Below are 20,198 nucleotides of genomic sequence, written 5' to 3' on the forward strand. Positions count from 1 at the left end.
AAAAACCACTACAATATTGTAAAGTAATTAGCCTTCAACTAATAAAAATAAAGGAAAAATAAATAAATAAAATAAAATAAAATATCAAAAAAAATAAAAATTCAAAAAAGAAGAAGAAGAAGGTAAATGAGGATCAATGCCATGAGCAGAGCCACACAACCAGTAAACAGAAGAGCCAGGATCCAAACCCAGGCCATCTGGCTCCAAAGACTTCGGGCAATCCTGCCAGCAGTCTCAAACAAGTTCACTGTCATATAGCCAGCATCTAGCACAATTCCTTAAAGTTCATTATTTGTTGAAAAACAAAAATCCATAAACTATTACTACCATTTGGTGGTCGTCTACAATCCAAAGCAACATGTTTTAACAGAGCCCCTGATAAGTTTTACCCATTTTCAGGATGTGGGTTTTATCAGCCTCTTAGCCCCTCCTTTCAAACAAATGTTTTCTGAGGACTGTCATAACCTATGTACCAGACATCAGTAACACAGATGAGAGAAGCCTACTCTTAGCAGCAATACATATTTAAACCACTTGCCATTAATTCAGAACTTTTGGAAATTTAAATTCAGAAACCACAACCAGTTTGAAAAGCTGACCATGGTTTTCTTTACATCCACCGTTGTCATCTCTTCAGGAAGTCACACATGGGAAATCTTGGTTAAAGACTCATAAAACACAAATAGGTATCATGCTTTTTATTTTTTTTTTCTTTTTTTTTTTTTTCTTTTTTTGGTATCATGCTTTTTAAAGAGCACTTAATTCTCATTCTCAATTGTATTTGCTAGAAACATATTTGCTCTATAGCAGAATTTAAGTAATTTGAATAAAAAGCCTAATAAAATAGCCCTGGTTATAAATTTCTTCAACATCAAAACTGCAAAACAGGGAGTTTAAGGGAGAATGGACATGGGTGTATGTATGGCTGAGTCCCGTCGTTGTTCATCCGAATCCATCACAACATTGTTAACAGGCTATACTCCAATACAAAATAAAAAGTTAAAGAAAAAACTTCCAAAATAAATTGTCAGCTAGGCTGACCAACCATCCAATAGGGGAAAAAGTGACTGAAAGATGAGTAAAAAGTTAAGAGGAAAAAAAAGAAATACAAAGGACCCATGAAATGTATGAACCCATGAAAAGATGCTTACCACACTCATAGTAAAATAAATACAGTTTAAAAATTTAGCATGGAAAAATCCAAAAGCTTAATCATGTAATCACTGAGCAAGATTATGGGAACAGAGGCATTCTCAGATAACTGCCAGTAAAAGAGTAAATTGGGACAGATCCAATGGGAGTCAGTGTGCCAACAGGTATCAAAGTTCCAAATGCGCACACATTCTAAACCAGTTACTCTGCTTGTGGGGCAGATACATCTGAATATGTACAACACTTACACACCGATGATTCCCTGTAACGCTGCTTGTAACAGCAACAGATCAGTGTTCATCAATAGGTGACACTATGCGACCTTCATACAACAGAATACTATGCAGCTATAAAGAAAAAGGGGAAGGTTTCCACCTATTACAGAAATATCTCCCAGTTACACAAGTCCAAAAAGCAAGATTCAGACAGCACATCAGACAAGCTGCGCCTTGTGGGCTGAAAGTAATGTGAGCGGGAGGCCTAAGTGTGTGAATCCACGTGCACGCATCCATCTGTATAAGCATGACGAAAACAGCAGTGATTATGGGGAATGGATGATGACTGGGTGGATGAAGTGCAGAGATGCAGATATGGAGACAAAGACATCACTGAGTGGAGTCTGCAAACTGAAGACTTAAATACTTTATTAGGAGGACAATACTCATGCATTAAAACGTTTTATGCATTATGTGAACCCAGCACGATCGGTCGGCTTTCTTGGAGACAACCTGAATGCCACACTGCCACAAGTGATGATGTCGCTTTGACCCGTCACATAGCTCTGACCTCACAAATGAATGGTCTGGGTGCAAAAGCCTTCCAATCTATTCCAGCTCAGCAGCTGCATTAAGACAGCCTAAAATAAAACTGATTTCTTAGCATATGACCTTTAAGATTATCTCTACATTCTCAAAAGAATATTTCTCCTAGCCTCCGATTCAGCATACTTTACAAACCCACGCCTTACCAGGCATAGCCTGTTCTTGAAAGCAGGAGAAGCTCAAACACCTAAGCTTTTACAGCAGCGAGATAGACATCTTTTAAGAAGTTCATCAAGTATTCATCTCATAAAAATAATAATAGCCCCTAGAGTTCCTTAGGAAACTTTGCCAGCTTTTTATCCTTCTCAGAGTGAAGCTAAAACAAAAATCTGTCTTTTGCTAACAAAAATATCTGTGCCTACACAGGTAGGCCAAAAAAAAAAAAATTAGTATTCCTTATTCTCTGATGGAGGAGTTGGAACAGAGAACTTGGAAATAATTTCTCTGAAAGTTGAGGAAATGTTTTCAAAGGAGAGTAAAACAGCATGGGAAGATTCTTATTAAATTCCTAAGCTGGTCACACACAAACATCTCCAATCTTGATCTGCAGCTTCCTCCTCATTTAGAGGGAAAGGCAGGAATAAAATTGGCTTGAGCAGCATGAGGATGTCGTGTTTCCTGTCCACACCGCTTCCCCACCCCGCATCTGCTCCTGTGCTCCCATGAAGGGGGTACTGTTGTGCAAATAAGTAACTGCATGTTCCCAGTGCACTGGTAGGCAGCCGGTAGCTTCTCGATAACTGTCTTTTGTGATGTTCCTAGTGTTCGGGGAACATTGCTTTGGACCACCATCATTAAACAGAATGTTCTATGGAGAAGAAAAATATACCTACTTGCAGTTTCTTCCAATGATGTCATAACTAGGCTCCCAACAGCAAAAACACCACCAAAATTCTCACCTTGTCATAAGAGACACCAGGGAATACACTTCTGAATCATCCCACAACCACCTTCTGAGCGGGATCCTTACTCAGCCCCAACGTAAAACTCACCTGATATCAAGCAGTCATCTACAACCAGTCTAATATTATTTCTGTGTGAAGTAAACTCTAAATTCTTTAGCTAAAAAATAACAGTGGTTCAGGAGGCTTTTCCCAAATAAGCTAACAACAAATCCACCAAGGTTAACTGCACAGGATAAATGCACAGGCTGCAGACGCTGCATTTTAATAGGTCATAAGACAAAAGCCTGTCAAACTCAATCAACTCCTCAGGCCATGACAAGGCCACCAGGCTGGAGCCTACACTGATCTCACACTTTCAAATCCTCTTCTCCATAAGCTTTGGAACGCTGCCGTTGACAGGCATAAATATCTAAACCTTGTCAAAAAATGGAATTCACTTTTTCAGTTTTGGTCGTTAGCTCCTCTATCATTTTACAATATTTACAGCACTGCCAAAGAGTTACATCAATGCATAACATGTATTCTTAAAATATGAGACTATAAACGGAACAATTTTTCTAGCTTAGGTAAGCAGATCCCAATGTGAAGGCCAGTCCTCCAGTCGGTTGGCTAAAGGTGCCATAGACCGTTAGCATATGGACCCTCCAAGCGTGATAAAAGCAACTTTCCCCAGGCGGGAAAAGATGTAATTACAATGGAATTACAGACATGCCATCTGGAATGCTTAAAAACTTTTTCTTTTCCCCAAGTAGTTCTACTCTAAGCATTAGTACATTCAAAACTACTTAGTCAGTTTTAAACAACTACTTTTTAGGTCATGCTGGCTAGGGACAAGCTTTCACTTTGGCTAAATATATTTGTTTCTTTGGAGGTAAGATTCTCAAAATGCAACATCTGTAAAAGTGATTTGGTAGAGAATCTACTGAAGAATATGCTAGGTATTCCAACCCTTGGAACCCACCAAAAGTTTCAAGCCAACAAAATTTTCAAGCCAAAGTTTAAAATTTCTCATTCCAACTTTCTTTGTGATCCAGCTATGATGCTAAACAATAGGTCATCAATATATCATACAACAAGTACTGGAACACTCCAAAATAGACAGTCCATAGGGAAGGTGGGGGTCCTATGAATGACTGTCCAGGTCATCAGCATCAATTCCATAGACATTTATTCCCTCACCTGAGGTGTCAATAGTTTGAAGAGACAATTCTTTGTTAAACCTAAAAACAGAAAGCTTAAACTTCACAAGTATATATGCACCTCCCCCCACAAAACACTCAGTAATTTCCTCAATGGTCTAAGAACATTCCGGGCAATGTCAACAGCAAAGAAGGAACTTACAGATGTAATCTGGCCATCACAATGGTACTGCTTTTCATTTTGTCAGAAAGCAGCAACGGAACAAGTTTCTTTCCCCAGGAAGGTTGTTAGGCAGGTAAATTATATCAAGAAGAAGCATGAAGACGACTTTTTCTAAATTTGGATGTTTGAATCTGGGCAACATGGTGGGTTTTCACATTTCTTCAATGTGACAAAAGATTAAATATTCAGTAAAAGAAGTTGATACCTATTATTCAATTAATATTTACTTAGGCCATGACAGCATTAAAACAATATATAATTCTTGATAGCTCTTAATGACCATTAATCTGTAGATGCTAAAAGTAAAAAGCAAATTCAAATCTCTGCTAGCCGTAATGTTTTTTAATCAAAGGAGTTAACTTATAAAATGTTTCATTTTCATGATAATTGAAATCTATCATCTTTTAACATGCTAAAAAAAAAAAACTGTATGCTATTAACCTTACATAGTCCTCATTGTGCTTTAGGAATGATTCATTTTTGTACAGTATATAGTACCACTGAATAAATCAATTGTGAAACAGTAGAATAAATATCTAAAACCAGCTGGCTCCACTATTCTCATAGGTCAAACCTAAAAAGGCAGTTATGTTAAAGATAACTTGACAAAACTCAACATTTGCCTTAGAAAATGCAAACAAATAGTCTAAAAATACATACACATTTTTCACAGGGCTTGGTTCAAATATAACTGAACATATTCTCTTGCCAGATAGTGCACATAATCAGATTCCATCTACTCTGTACTCTATACATGAGTACTGTCCAAATTCTCAGTCTCCTAGATACTGACAGTCCGAAAGGCAAACTTTTTTCAAAAGCAAAAACGAGTATATACCCCCAAACCTAACTGCTACAATAGAAATTTCCGAACACTCCCCAACTCGAAATACATACGCAGTTTTATAGAAGTACATCGAGCCCGCTGTCTGCTGTTCCCTGTCATTAGAAAGCTGTGGAAAGAGGATGGAAATCCAGCTTCCAACTGCGTAATGAGCAAGACCAGCCCCACCCAGGCCAGACCCCGCTGGAGAAGGGCATGCTCAGTAGAAAAGCCCAGCGTGGTTCCAAGTTACTTCATTCCTCAGCTAGAAAACCCACATGGGTCAAAGAAAGTCATCCCCTTGCTATCTGTTCTACCCACTAAATGAAGAACACTTTACACAAAGAACAGTTTTAACGGCACAACTGTAATCCTATGATTGTAACTGTTTACAATTCTACTACTGCTAGGGAATTTTTCCCTCGTTTTTTGTATTGTTTTTACATTGCTTTGAGTTTGCACTCCTCAACTTTGCTTTTATTTCTTGCTATTTTAATCCACCCTATAAATAGACACCAAAAGTACATGCATATAACATATACTCATATTTCTTGATAAAATTGGTGTATATATATATATATAGATATAGATATAGAAAAACCATTCAAATACATATGTATTTCACTTTTATATATTGAAAACTGGACTATTTTGATTCATTTGTAAGAGAACTTGCTTATTCATTCACACTGTATTTAAAGGAAGGCCCGTTTCAATCTAGATTTATAGGTACCATCATATAGTTACAAAGCAGATAAATTCTTGTTTCATTATTATATTGTCTTTCTAAATTGAGCAATGAAGGATACAAAAGGTGAAATCCTACATCCATTTGTCATATGAATACAAATACATATGGAAGCAAGGTAAATTTATAGTCACTAAAGGGAAATGCAATTATTCTAAGATTCGGGTCAGAGAGCATTGAAAAACACCAACCTTCGTTAATTCTACAAGACCATCCCCCTAGTCCCTTACATTTCCACATTGAATTCTGGTTGTTTTTCCCCCCAGCATAGATAACTACATTAACCAATGAGGACCAAGACAGACTCTGAATCTAGGTATACATATTTACATCTTGACCCTGTTACCACACCACACTGCTCTCCTACCAAACAGTTCTTAAGTCAATGAGTATTATATGTTCACATTCACCCTACAGCAGTCTTCTTAAAAGAAGAATTATTACAAATAAAACATTAGATAATTAAATAGATTATTAAATAAAACATTAGATAATTAAACAAGATATCACTCATACCAACTAGGAGAGAAAAAGTAAGTTTTCCTTTACAGGAACTTAATGAAAATATGTTTCAGTAGCAGCTCTGAAGAGATTAATCTCTGTCAAAATGAACAAACACAAACTTAAAAAAAATCATTCTATATAATGGAAGTAAACTTCACTATCTACCCACAAAGCTTTCACTGGTTCACAAAAGGGCAATTTGGTGAGTTTTTTAGTAGAGCTTTATTGACTATGCCAAAACCTTTGACTGTGTAGATCACAATAAACTGCAGAAAATTCTGAAAGAAATGGGAATACCAGACCACCTGACCTGCCTCTTGAAAAACCTGTATGCAGCTTAGGAAGCAACAGTTAGAACTGGACAAGGAACAGACTGGTTCCAAATAGGAAAAGGAGTACGTCAAGGCTGTATATTGTCACCCTGCTTATTTAACTTATATGCAGAGTACATCATGAGAAACGCTGGGCTGGAAGAAGCACAAGCTGGAACCAAGATTGCCGGGAGAAATATCAATAACCTCAGATATGCAGATGATACCACCTTTATGGCAGAAAGTGAAGAGGAACTAAAGACCCTCTTGATGAAAGTGAAAGAGGAGAGTGAAAAAGTTGGCTTAAAGCTCAACATTCAGAAAACTAAGATCACAGCATCCAGTCCCATCACTTCATGGCAAATAGATGGGGAAACAGTGGAAACAGTGAGAGACTTTATTTTGGGGAGCTCCAAAATCACTGCAGATGGTGATTTCAGCCATGATATTAAAAGATGCTTACTCCTTCGAAGGAAAGTTATGACCAACCTAGACAGCATATTAAAAAGCAGAGACATTACTTTGCTAACAAAGGTCCGTCTAGTCAAGGCTATGGTTTTTCCAGTGGTCATGTATGGATGTGAGAGTTGGACTGTGAAGAAAGCTGAGCGCCGCAGAATTGATGCTTTTGAACTGTGGTGCTGGAGAAGTCTCTTGAGAGTCCCGTGGACTGCAAGGAGATCCAACCAGTCCATGCTAAAGGAGATCAGTTCTGGGTGTTCACTGGAGGGACTGATGCTGAAGCTGAAACTCCAATACTTTGGCCACCTGATGTGAAGAGCTGACTCATTGGAAAAGACCTTGATGCTAGGAAAGATTGAGTGCCGGAGAAGGGGACAACAGAGGATGAGATGGCTGGATGGCATCACCAACTCAATGGACATGAGCCTGGGTGGCCTCCGGGAGTTGGTGTTGGACAGGGAGGCCTGGCGTGCTGCGGTTCATGGGGTCACAAAGAGTCAGACACGACTGAGCGACTGAACTGAACTGAACTTAGTAGAGCCAAATTTATTTAATCCATCTTTTATTCAGATTGTGTTTTTCCCACATTTGTTAAATGTATTTTTTAAAACAGAAACAGCAATAGAAACCAGCAGTAGGATGGCAGATTTACTTCAGTATACTGACTTAAAAAAAAACTGGCTCCAAACCTTTTTCTAAAATGTATTGCTCCATAGGGCTTCCCTGGTGGATCAGACAGTAAAGAATCCACCTACAATGCAGGAGACCTGGGTTCGATCCCTGGGTTGGGAAAACCCCCTGGAGGAGGGCATGGCAAGCCACTCAAGTATTCTTGCCTGGAGAGTCCCCGTGGACAGAGGAGCCTGGTGGGCCACAGTCCACGGGGTCGCAAAGAGTCAGACATGACTGAGCAACTAAGCAGAGCATTGCTCCACAGAATGCAGAAGTCTCAGGACTACTGACGGACAGCACTGGATCCAGCGAAGCTGACAGAGGCAGATGCTTACCGTCCACCCCAGGCAACTCTCATCACCACTGTGCCTGCCTTACTTCCTAACTCCCCTACTTCCATCAACTGAATTATATCTCCCCAACATCCATATACTGAAGCATGACCCCCCCCCCCCAAGATGATGGTATTTGGAGGCGGGCCCTTTGAGAGAGAATAACGAGATTTAGGTGAGGTCATCAGGGTGGGCCATCATGATGGAACCAGTGGCCTTCTAATACGGGACACCGGTGAGCTTGCTCATTCTCTCACAGTCTCATTCTTGCCCCCTCTCTCACCTTGCTCTGTGCGGACACAGGTTAGGCAGCCATCTACCATCTAAGAAGGGAGTCTTCACCAAAAACTGACCGTGCTGGCACTTGATCTTGGCCTTCTGGTCTCCAGAAGTGTGAGAAAATAGACTTGCAGTTTAAGTAAACAAGTACATGGTATTTTGTTATGGAAGCCCAAGCTGACTAAGGCAGCTACTTTCTTAATCACAGAACCCAATGCCATTGCTCAAGCTCCTCTGCTGGCTTCAATCCTGCCCATGAGACATCAGATTCTCATTATTCAAACAAAGGTTAAGAGAATTAAGATAAGAGGTGAGTTTTGTGTTGGACAGGTGTTGGACAGGGAGACCTGGCGTGCTGCAGCTCATGGGGTTGGCAAAGAGTCGGACACGACTGAGCAACTGAACTGAACTGATTTGGAAGAAGAACAAGTCATTAATAGAGTGGATAAAAGGAGAACCCAGAGAATTTAAATGAGTTTCCAAAACTCATATACTCAATACGTGGTAGAGGTAGAAATTACACCAGTTTAGTCTGCTTCAAAACCAATACTAGTGGTTTGATGGTACAGTGGAGAGCAGTTTGCTTCAAAGCCAACACACTTTTCCACCAATGCTGCATTACCTCAATTTCAACACCCTTGTTTACCAGATGAGTAAACTAAACCCAAAGAAGTGAAATAACTTATAAATAAGATTACTCTGTGGGTTTCTGGCAGAGAAGCTACAAACTAGGTCCAGTACCATTTAAATTATTTCCAGTAAGGCTTTAAACACATTGAAATACATAAAACACATATGCTGAAAGGTCTTAAATATAAAAAATTGCTCATATAAATGTGTATCTATTGCATCTGTCTTCAGAAGATCCTATATAGGCTTGCTTTGACACTGTTTTATTGTTTCATGAAAAGGGGAAATTAGTTTATCCTCAGAATACTACTTCAGTATTCAAGGGAGTTGGTTGGGCATAGGGTGGGGGATATTTTTCCTATATTTGTATAGCTAAGTTGATGTATAAATTAAATTAAACCCAGTAAAATTATTTCTTGACTTGTACAAAATGTCTTATTTCCTGACTTTGAGGAAAAGGAATGTAACTGAATGGGATGCAAGGATGCAGTAACCTGATGGTGACTCAAAGCTCCAAGACCATACAGGACACCAACTCTGTGCAGAAAATAAAGTTCTCAGTGTCACAGAAAGACAGTGAGCAGAAGAGTTCCTTTCAGTCTCCCCTCTCCCCATTATTCATCTAGCCTCCACTGGAGAAGCATATATCATCTGTCAAGCCAGAAAAAAAGAAGTACAATTTTCTAACATAACCCTAAAATAACCTAAAAGGTACTCCAAAAAATAAAAAATAACCCCTCTGTTTTTGAACTCTACTGATTTCACAGAGAATCCAACTTTGCTATATACCAATCATCATGCAAGACTATCCTTCCTGAACAAAACGTGGAGAAAAGTTTTATGATTCTCTCCATCTGGATGAATTTCAACTTGTCTATAAAATTTTCTAACAGTCCACATCTCATAGGATCATTGCCATTCGATGTCGACAAAAAGAAAAAACCAAACAAACAAAAAAACCGAAACAACTACTACGCTAGTTCCACAGCCTCTGGCTAAGTTATCTTTTGACCACACACCACAGTTTAACTTTTCTCAGGCGCTGAACCCATAATAATTTGCACAACTGCACATAAGTCACTCACAAAGTTTCTTTCCCATCATGTTTTGTAAAACATAACATTAGAAAGTACTACAGATTTATGAGACTCTGGGCAAGAAAAATTCCATATGACCCCAGATTTTTACAGGGGGTTTGGGGTGACAGAGCAGGAGCAGGTACAGGAGGGAAGCAAAAGAATAAAGGGCTGGCAGTTGGGACTCTCTAAACAAAAAGTTCATGTTCTGAAACCATCTAAGAAGTGTTAGGACAAAGCAGTAACAAATGCCCACCCCTCCTTTTTTTTTTAAACTTCAAAAGTCAAAAGCATCACTATCAGAATTACACATTCAGACCAGTACAGTAATTCAGCATTTACTTTAAAATGTATTATTTTCATTTCACTTACATCTGAGAAAACTTTGCTGAGGTCCCCCTTTGCCCCAGACATTGGTCTAAGCCCTCAGGACTGGAAAGTTTTTCCCCACACCAGTCCTCAGGAATTTCACAGTCTAGCAGGGAAGACCGATATATAAACAATTATACTACATGGGATAAGGACTGTAACAGAGGTACAGTCGGGACACAGCAAAGTGGACAAGTTCCTTGGGGAGGACAGGAAGGCATTATAGGCTTACAATGTTTAGGCTCATTCATCTCTCATTTGAGATGAACAAATGATTCTGCTAATAGCGTGGTAATGAGTCTCCTTGCCTTACAGATTAAAAAAATAATTATCACAAAGCCCATCACATACAAAGCAGAAACAAAGATCTTGCTAGCACCTGGGCAATACCATCCACATGACCGAGCAAAATGGGATTCTTATAAAACAAATAAAGAACCAAAAGGGATCTCAGCTCTTATGTACCTCCTGTCCTTGCCTTTCACAGACGGGTAACCTGAAACCCAGAAGTTAGGTCACCTGTCCAAGTTACATAGTAAATCAGGAGCAGAAGCCAGCCTGGATGTCAGATTCTGCCTAATAACTCTACTCGCCTTTCCCCACTGCAGACTGTCCTGCCTGGATGTGACGGTAAGGGCCGAGACACTCTTCAGAAGATACCCAGCAACAGAGAGCTTTTATGGCTGTCCAAGGGCCAGAAGAAACAAAGATCTCTGATGCTAGGCACCCAGCTGACCCCCCAAAAGCTCCTCAACTCTGCCCTACCCTCTGGATCCAAGAAAAACCCTACACCTTCCCACTCCCCCAAAAAGTATATTTCCAAAATAAAGAAGTCATTGTCAAGAAATTATCTCATCTCCCCAATCTGCAATAACATTAAATTCACGTGTGAACAGTCTGGACATAACTCCATGCTGTCACTTAACTAAGTCTATAAGATGAAGGTACCAGCAGATAAACTACCTATATAATAGGATTCTTATGAGCATCACAGGAGAACCTACATGACAGCTACTAGTCAAGTGCAATATGTTACATAAATGCAAAGGACTATTAAACACACAATTTCAATCATCAGAAAATTCACCTAGGCTTTCTCCTCAAAATGGCTGAATATACCATTACACTTATTCTTAAGTCAAACATTAACCTACAGTAATCTACCACCATTTATTTTTTCCTCAACCTGTAGAAAGAAAACTGCTCCCCGACCCTAAAGCTACCCTCCAGAGTTTCCCTTCTTTTCTTTCTTTCCCTTTAAAACAACCACTACTATTTCCAAGACCCCTACTAGAACCACATAAACAGGAAACCTGCCAACATGAGGCTCTTATCAAGAAACATGTTGCAGAAAGTTTAGCAGAGCAGAGAAGCCACAGAAATGCTAAGGTGCATGCAACGTACAGAGCCCAGCTCTGTACAGTGTCGTCAGGCTCTGGGGACACGCAGCCCCGTCTGGGGTCCTGTCCTCACTTCGCGTGCCTCACTATCTCCCTTCAGCCTGCCATCTGCATGGTTTGGGCACTTGTTTGAGGACCCAGAGTACTTCCACCCTCCACACCTTTATTACCTCCATATTCTGAAACTCTCACTCCACTCATTTCTTTCTGTAGCTTCACCTTTAAAACTTAGCTCTCCAAATCTGAATTATGAAAGAAAACCCTAAGCATAAGTGATAATACATTCTCAATCCACAGCCCCTTCCCACCTGAAACAATAAATATCCAACATTAATCTAGAGTGGGGGCTTTCCTGATGGCTCAGTTGGTAAAGAATCTGCCTGCAATGCAGGAGACCCCAGGTTGATTCCTGGATCGGGAAGATCCACTGGAGAAGGGAAAGCCTACCATCTCCAGTATTCTTAGGCTTCCCTTGTGGCTCAGCTGATAAAGAATCTGTTTGCAACGCGGGAGACCTGGGTTCCATCCATGGGTTGGGAAGATCCCCTAGAGAAGGGAAAGCCTACCAACTCCAGTATTCTTAGGCTTCCCTTGTGGCTCAGTTGATAAAGAATCTGTTTGCAACGCGGGAGACCTGGGTTTGATCCCTGGGTTGGGAAGATCCCCTGGAGAAGGGAAAGTCTACCCACTCCAGTATTCTGGCCTGGAGAATTCCATGGACTATATAGCCCATGGAGTTGCAAAGAGTCAGACACAACTGAGCGACTTTCACAAGCTAGAGGACTCACCATTATCTGTACCTGTGAGATCCTGAATTCTGTAATTTTAGGTTTTGCTGAGATCCATTCATTGAATGAGGAATTACCCTTTGCCTACTGGTAGCTGTTCATGATACGCACCTGTATAAAACTTGGCTCCATCAGTGCACCAGAAGAGTCCTTAAATAAATAATTACACTACAAAGAGAACAGAGCTACAACACAGGCATGAACATTTCAACAGTCACTGACTTGATGAGGGAAGAATGCTTTCCAAGGTGACGCTGGCGCTGACCTTGAAGGAGAAGGAGGGCTGACGGTAAGCGGGTCGGAGCACACTCCCCGCCGTGGGAACAGTGAGGGAAGGCACAGAATCACCAGAGATAAAAAGCACTGCTGAGGACGGCGAGTCCACACCTCATCTGCCCGGAATACGGGCTGGGCAATGGAGGAACTGGGACAAGGGAGGCAGTAGCCAAATAACGAGTGATCAGTACGCTAAGCTCAGATGTTTCAACTCTGTCCTGTAGGCAATGAAAAATAAGATTCATTTTGCATTTCGGGAGGATGGCTTCGGCACTCATGTGATAACAAATGCCACGATAAAAGGAAACTGGTTAAGGAGAGGCTCCAGTGATGCAGAAAATAGCATCCAAACTGACACAGAGGCAACAAGGAAGCAAATGAAGAGATGAAGTCAGTAAATATTTAGTAGTTAAAATGGACAGGATTTGAGCAGTGGGAGTCAGGGAGAACGAAGTTCCCAGGTTCCTGGCAGTCAAAGGTCAGACAGTGGGAACATGAACCTAGAGATAAGACTGCCAAACAGAATATGAAAGACGGATGAAAGAAGCCCAAGCTTCCACTTTTAACACATTTGGACTGAGTGACTGTGTGACATCTGGGTGAAAAATCAGGCCAGCTGGAGATATGTGTCTGAACCACAGAGCCTAGGTTTCCATGCCAAGATTTAGAACTACTTGGTCAATCAGTGTGATTTGAAGCTACAGAAGAGATGAAACCCAAGGCAAGACAGAGGTTAAAAAAAAAAAATGCTCATAGTAAATAACCGGGCAGGGAGCAAAGAACCTATGAAGGAGGGTGGGAAGGACCAGAATAAGATAAAGACATCAAACCAAGCAGGTATTGCCCCAAAAGAAGAGCTGGGCTGGGAGCAGTGGACAACAGGCGAAGGGCAGAGTGCTTCTGGTAACAAATACGGTTTTGCAGGCATCACGAAAGACTGCTGATAGCCTCAAAGAGTGGTCCAGTGGATAGTCGAAGAAAAAGACAACTGGCTAAAGGGAAAATACTGAAGAGAGGGGAGTAAACTATATCTCTGAAATTTAATGCCAGAGAAGAGGCTGGAAGAAACGACAGTAACTACAAGAAGTACGGCTGCGAAACAATATACCTTTTCAGGAGACGTTCTGGTTACTTTATTTGGTGCAGGCTTTTGGTGGGAAAGATGAAGAGGGAGAGGTTCAAGATGCAAAGGAGAGAAAGGAAAATGAACGCCAGGAAGCTCAGAAGAGAGGGACGGATTTAATCTGGGACGGCAAGAGGGGCATCTCTAGCCCAGAGACGGGACCTGGAAACATCCACGGACTAGAAGAGGAAGAGGTGTAAGGAAAATGCAACCAAAGAGGAAATATGGTCAGTCTCCTAGAACACCGTCAATGATAATCCTCTTAGCATTCGTGTTAACACAGGATTCAAAATGGGTTAAACGTAACCATTTTCAACATGGAAAATTATTGGTATTGTAAGTTTTTCAAAATTGGGGATGCTCCGCATAATCTTCTACCTTAACTGATTTGTAAATCAGTACCTATTAAATTATCAATAATATCATAAAATGAGTGCCCTCTTCATATCACTATAGATGCCCAGAAAAAGAAGCTAAAAAAATAAGTCACTGAAATCGCAAGGTTTGGAGAAGGGTATTTTGTTTTGCTTCAATCACAGCATGTGCCAAGGGCTTGGTTAAATGTATTTACAAGATACAATAACCGTAACTGTAATTCCTGTTCTCAAACTGTGAAGCCTGTGTCTCAATAAAATGCCAGTTTAAAAGACAAGACAATAAAGACCACGGTCACCACCAGAACCCCATAAGAATATGTGAAAGGTTATAAAACAAAACTCCTTTTATAGAGTTGAATCCTTTCCAGGGTGGGCCTTTAAGACATTCTGACAGTACACACAAATACTATCTCTGGAACAAAACCAAAACGGCCCAGCTGCGAGACATCTTCCACTGAAGTTGTAACTGACTCAATGGCAGTCCTTCCTTTGAGCAAGAGAGTCTATAAAAACCAGAAGCAGAGCTATTTTCCCCTACAAACTGCTGACTGGAATCACTTTCTCCTGACCCAAACTGCAGCTTTATTAAAAAGCAAAAATAGACAGCATGGCCAGTATAACTCCATAATAAATTTGTAAAAGAAAACATTCATAAAACTTGAAAAAAGTATATATATATAAATATATATATATTTTTTTTTTCATTAAGAAAAATCCCCAACTAAACTGAAACTATAATACATGGATATACACATTTTTTAAATTACAGTCTATCACCATCACAAACAGGAAATTTGGATCTGCCATAATAGAAATTTTTCCCCAAATGCCTTAATAGAAAATTTTCCCCAAACCTCTAAGGAGTAGTACTAACCAAAAATAACTAGATGAATATTAGTGTTAATATCCTCAATACTGACTTGAACTTTTGATACCTAGATATTTGTGACCGAAAAGGGAAAAAAAGTCAAAGACATTTTGAAATCAATTAGATATAACTCCAACATATGAAAAACAATTCAAGTAGCCAAATCAATACTTTGTGATGTTTCTCAAGCTGGATTTTGACTATGTTCCTATAGCAACATCAACAAAATACTCATACACATACTTCCACACCCAAGATGAAAACCAGTAACCACTTCTCTAGTTTATTCTTACTACAGCTTTCAACCGAAAAAGAAAAAAAAAAATCAGCCTTCCTAAACTTCACTCCAGAAACTTCAAAACCTAAAGTTTTAAATAAATAACTGTTGCAGTTAACCACAAATGTCAAATATTCTCAAATTCTTCAGAAGGGAGGGTAATGACAATTTTGTTACTTCTTTGACAATAACTCATTCTGAACAACAACAACAAAGATGAGAATGGAAGAAATTGCTAACAAATGACTTACTTGGAAAATTATCTAAATTCTAGAGAAATAAAACACCAAAAACTGTGCCAAAATGTACAGCAAAGAGTTCAATATTCTAAAGCCAAGAGATAAGCAACTTTCTCTGTGTCAGATATACTTTGAAAATCTCTTTTGTTGGAATTGTTTTGAAAAAACAAAATATTTAACTAGGATTAATAGGCCTGCCTATTTTGTGAGCAAGCTCTCTGCCTTATTCTTTACAAACATCCCTATTTATGTCTCAAAACATCTCTGCACAGTAAGTATTATCAAGTTCATTTAATAAGGAAATAAACTGAGGCTCAGAGAAATGAATTAACTTGCCTTAAAAAGCATGGAATGCAAAATACTAAAGTGGTTAACTGTCAGTCTTGGAATCAGACAAACCTGAACCTGGATCCTGGCTTAACCTACGACGACAATGTATGACACAGATGTCTGAGGTTTGAACCTAACTCTATTTTATTTGAAACACGTTCTTTACATTATACCACTATGCTTATGCAAACTCCCAGTTATTCGTCACCACACGCCAAAAAGCAGTCTTGACATAAACAGTCTCACTACCTCTGCCTCATATTTGCACATGGACTTCAGACATTAGGACTTACTATAAATACATGTTCTACTCTAATACATGTCTAGCGTTTAGGATTCCTGGTTTTCACCCAGGCGGCCCGGGTTCGACTCCTGCTGCGGGGAAGGAGATTCTCTGGGCTTCCCTTGTGGCTCAGCTGGTAAAGAATCTGCCCGCAATGCAGGAGACCTGGGTTCGATCTCTGGGTTGGGAAGATCCCCTGGAGAAGGGAAAGGCTACCCACTCCTCCAGTATTCTAGCCAGGAGAATCCCATCCATGGGGTCACAAAGAGTCGGACACGACTAAGTGACTTTCACTTCACTCTAATACATGTTCTCAAAAAATATTTTTTTAGAAATACATAAGGAAAACTTCAAAGAACAAGTGAAAAGTCTTGATCTTTCTAATGTCCAAACATATATGTATATTTCAACAGATCCTTACCCAGCACATAATGTTAATGGCTAGGTATACCACATCATGGGCTTCCCAGGCGGCTCAGTAGTAAAAACAATCTGCCTGCAAAACAGGAGACAGGAGTTTGATCCCTGGGTTGGAAAGACCCCCTGGAGGAGGAAATGGCAACCCACTCCAGCATTCTTCCCCGGCAAATTCCATGGAACAGAGGAGCCTGGTGGGCTACAGTCCATGGGGTCACGCAAGTGTTGGAAATGACTTAGTGACTAAACAACAAAAATACCACATCGTGCCTTTCTTCAAAGCACTAGGAACCATATGAAGAGACCAGAGAAGTGCAAATAAAAAGCCATCTACGTAAACCTGAGAAAGGTGCAAGTTTAGTTGTTCAGTCATGTCCAACTCTTTGCGACCCCATGGACTGTTGCCTACCAGGCTCCTCCATCCATGGGATTTTCCAAGCAAGAGTACTGGAGTGAGTTGCCATCTCCTTCTCCAGAGGATCTTCCTGACCTAGGGATCGAACCCAGGTCTCCCACACTGTAGGCAAATGCTTTACCATCTGAGCCACCAGGGAAGTCCTATAAACTTGTGAGTTAACTATAAACGCATCAAATAAAGTGTATACCTCTTGACACTACAAATACATATACGAGATTTCCCAAAATAGTTTTGATTTCAAACATTCCATCCCACTCTTTGCGCAAGCAAACTTACACGTAATTCCAGATCACACGTAACAAGTTTTTAAGTGAGACAACAATCATCTGATGTAGGCATTTGGGACTAAGACAATGGCAGGCTAGAGTAGCAAACAGAAGAAATTTGAACAGAACTTTGCAAGAAAGGATATACTGTCATTGGTGGGAAAGAGGGACAGTGATATTCAAGACAAGCAGGAATAGTCCTTGGGCAAACTGAAGCAGCAAGATGCCCAAGATGGTTTGGACATCTGGCAAAGCAGGAGCAGTGAGCAGGACAGTGGGCTGACCACTATCACTGCATCAGTCACATACAAAGATAAGTCAGAAGTAATGCTGAAATATGATAGCTGGAAAGACTGTTCAGAGCTTTGAAGACAAGGAAAAGGCCTCTGGGCTAACAAAGATAGGTCACGTTGCCTACAGTTTTATTTTGGTGGGTTTTTTCCCTGCAGAGTAAGGGAGCTAATAACAGTTTGTTGTTGTTTTTTTGTTTAATATCATACAAGCTACCCACTTTTAACCATAAAACTCAATGTTTTTTAGGGTAGTCAGTTGTGCAACCATTACCACAAACAATTTTAGAACATTTCATCAACTCAAAAATAAATCCCAAACATCCCAACTCATTCTACAAGGTCTGATACCAAAGCCAAAGATGTCACAAAAAAGGAGACTATAACCAATACCCCTAATTGAGGCAAAATCCCTCAATAAAATAGTAGCAAACCAAATTCAGCAAGGTATTAAAAAGATCTTATATCATGATCAAGTATGATTTACTCTAGGAATATAAGGATGATTCAAAAAGTGAAATTCAATCAATTTATATTAATAGAAGAAAAATACACAATCATCTCAATAGAAAAAGAATTTGACAAAATCCAACATCCTTTCAAGATAAACAAACTAAAAAAATAAACTAAAAATAATAAAAATAAAAGGAAACTTCCTCAACATGCAAAGAGCATGTACAAAAACCCACAGCTGACATCATACTAAACAGCGAAGGCTGGAAGCTTCCCCCTAAGATCAGAAACAAGACAAGATGCCCCCGTCACAACCTCTGATCATTCTATTCAGTGCTGTGCTTAAGTTCAAGCCAGGGCAACTAGGCAAGAAAAATAAAAAGCATGCAAATAGGAAAGGGAGAAGTAAACTATCTCTACTTGCAGATGACATAATTGTAATAAATAAAAATCCTTAAAAATACATTTAAAAAGCTAATGGGTACAGGAAAGGTGCAGGATATAAAATGAATATGTAAACTGAGTTGTATTTCTATACGTAAGCAATACTATACGTAAGCAATAAACAATCCAAAAATATCTCGCTTAGCATCAAAAAGAGTAAAATACAAGGGTAAATTGTGAAAAAAAAAAGGTAAATTTAGATAAGGAAGTATAAGGCTTGTACAGTGAAAAGTATGTAACAGTATTCAAAAAAAATCAAAGACCTAAGTAAATCCATGTTTATGGATTCAAGTACTTAGTATTGTTAAGAGCCCATTGACCGTCAAACAACTGTGATAACACAGACATAGAGAACAGACTTATAGACACAGGGGCGGGGGGCGGAAGGAGAGGGTGAGCGCTATGGAGAGAGGAACATGGAAACTTACATGACCATATATAACACAGACAGCCAATGGGAATTTGCTGGATGACTCGGGGAACTCAAACACGGGCTCTGTAACAACCTAGAGGGGTGGGAGGGGGAGGGAGATGGAAGGGAAGCTCAAGGGAGGGGACATACGTATACCTATATGACTGATTCATGCTGATGTTTGACAGAAGCCCGCAAAATTCTGTAAAGCAATCATCCTTCAATTAAAAAACAATTTTTTTAAAAAAAGAGACAGGAAAAGAATCAATTGGAGTAAGGTATATCTAACAGGGAGGAAAAGGCCAGTGAAAGGAAGAACACAGAAGAAAAGATATCCAGAGGAAGTTATATCTAAATTGAGACCTGAGAGTAGAATATTGCTAGCAACATGTACAAAAGCCTAGACATGACAGAAAACCTGATATATGAGCTAAATTCAAAGAGGAAACCTGACATCTGAAACTCAATAAGTAAGTTAAAATCCAAAACTGCAAGAATAAAAGTGATGTTACAAAGTTTGAGGCTCTTCTGAAAAGTTAAGTGGTACCATGAAAGGATTTTAAGCTTAAAACCAAAAGACTTTAAAACTACAATTCTGACTACAATATGAAGAACAAAAATTTTTTAAACTGTGGGAGGAGGGGTGACAGGAAAACCAGACAGAACATTACATATCTATTATATAGATATTGCATATCTAAGAAACGCTGCTGCTGCTGCAAATTCGCATCGGTCACGTCCGACCCTGTGCGACCCCATAGACGGCAGCCCACCAGGCTCCCCCGTCCCTGGGATTCTCCAGGCAAGAACACTGGAGTGGGTTGCCATTTCCTTCTCCAGTGCATGAAAGTGAGAAGTCAAAGTGAAGTCGCTCAGTCGTGTCCGACTCTTAGCGACCCCATGGACTGCAGCCCACCAGGCTCCTCCGTCCATGGGATTTCCCAGGCAAGAGTACTGGAGTGGGGTGCCATTTCCTTCTCCATCTAAGAACTGATAGCTGCATTAATGTATAAAAAATAAAATATTAGCAAATAGGTAGCCAGTCTCTGCTTCCTCATCTCCAAAGAGAATTTTGCCATTGCAATTTCAAT

At 39.8% G+C, this 20,198-nt stretch overlaps 1 protein-coding gene across 13 annotated transcripts in view; it reads right to left on the minus strand.

Annotated features, from left to right (window-relative positions):
• The window catches only part of EPB41L2 (erythrocyte membrane protein band 4.1 like 2), a 205,242-nt gene that overhangs the window by 118,148 nt on the left and 66,896 nt on the right, over positions 1-20,198 (minus strand). The window contains exon 1 of one of the 13 annotated variants that reach the window (XM_043456951.1): positions 5,138-5,255. The exons of the other annotated variants lie outside the window; for them this stretch is intronic. The gene's annotated coding sequence lies outside the window, so the exon portion shown is untranslated. Of the gene's footprint in view, positions 1-5,137; positions 5,256-20,198 lie in introns of those variants that run through there. 13 annotated transcript variants of the gene reach the window in all.

Source organism: Cervus canadensis, chromosome 33 (genome assembly GCF_019320065.1).
Source record: "Cervus canadensis isolate Bull #8, Minnesota chromosome 33, ASM1932006v1, whole genome shotgun sequence".
Lineage (NCBI taxonomy): Eukaryota > Metazoa > Chordata > Mammalia > Artiodactyla > Cervidae > Cervus > Cervus canadensis.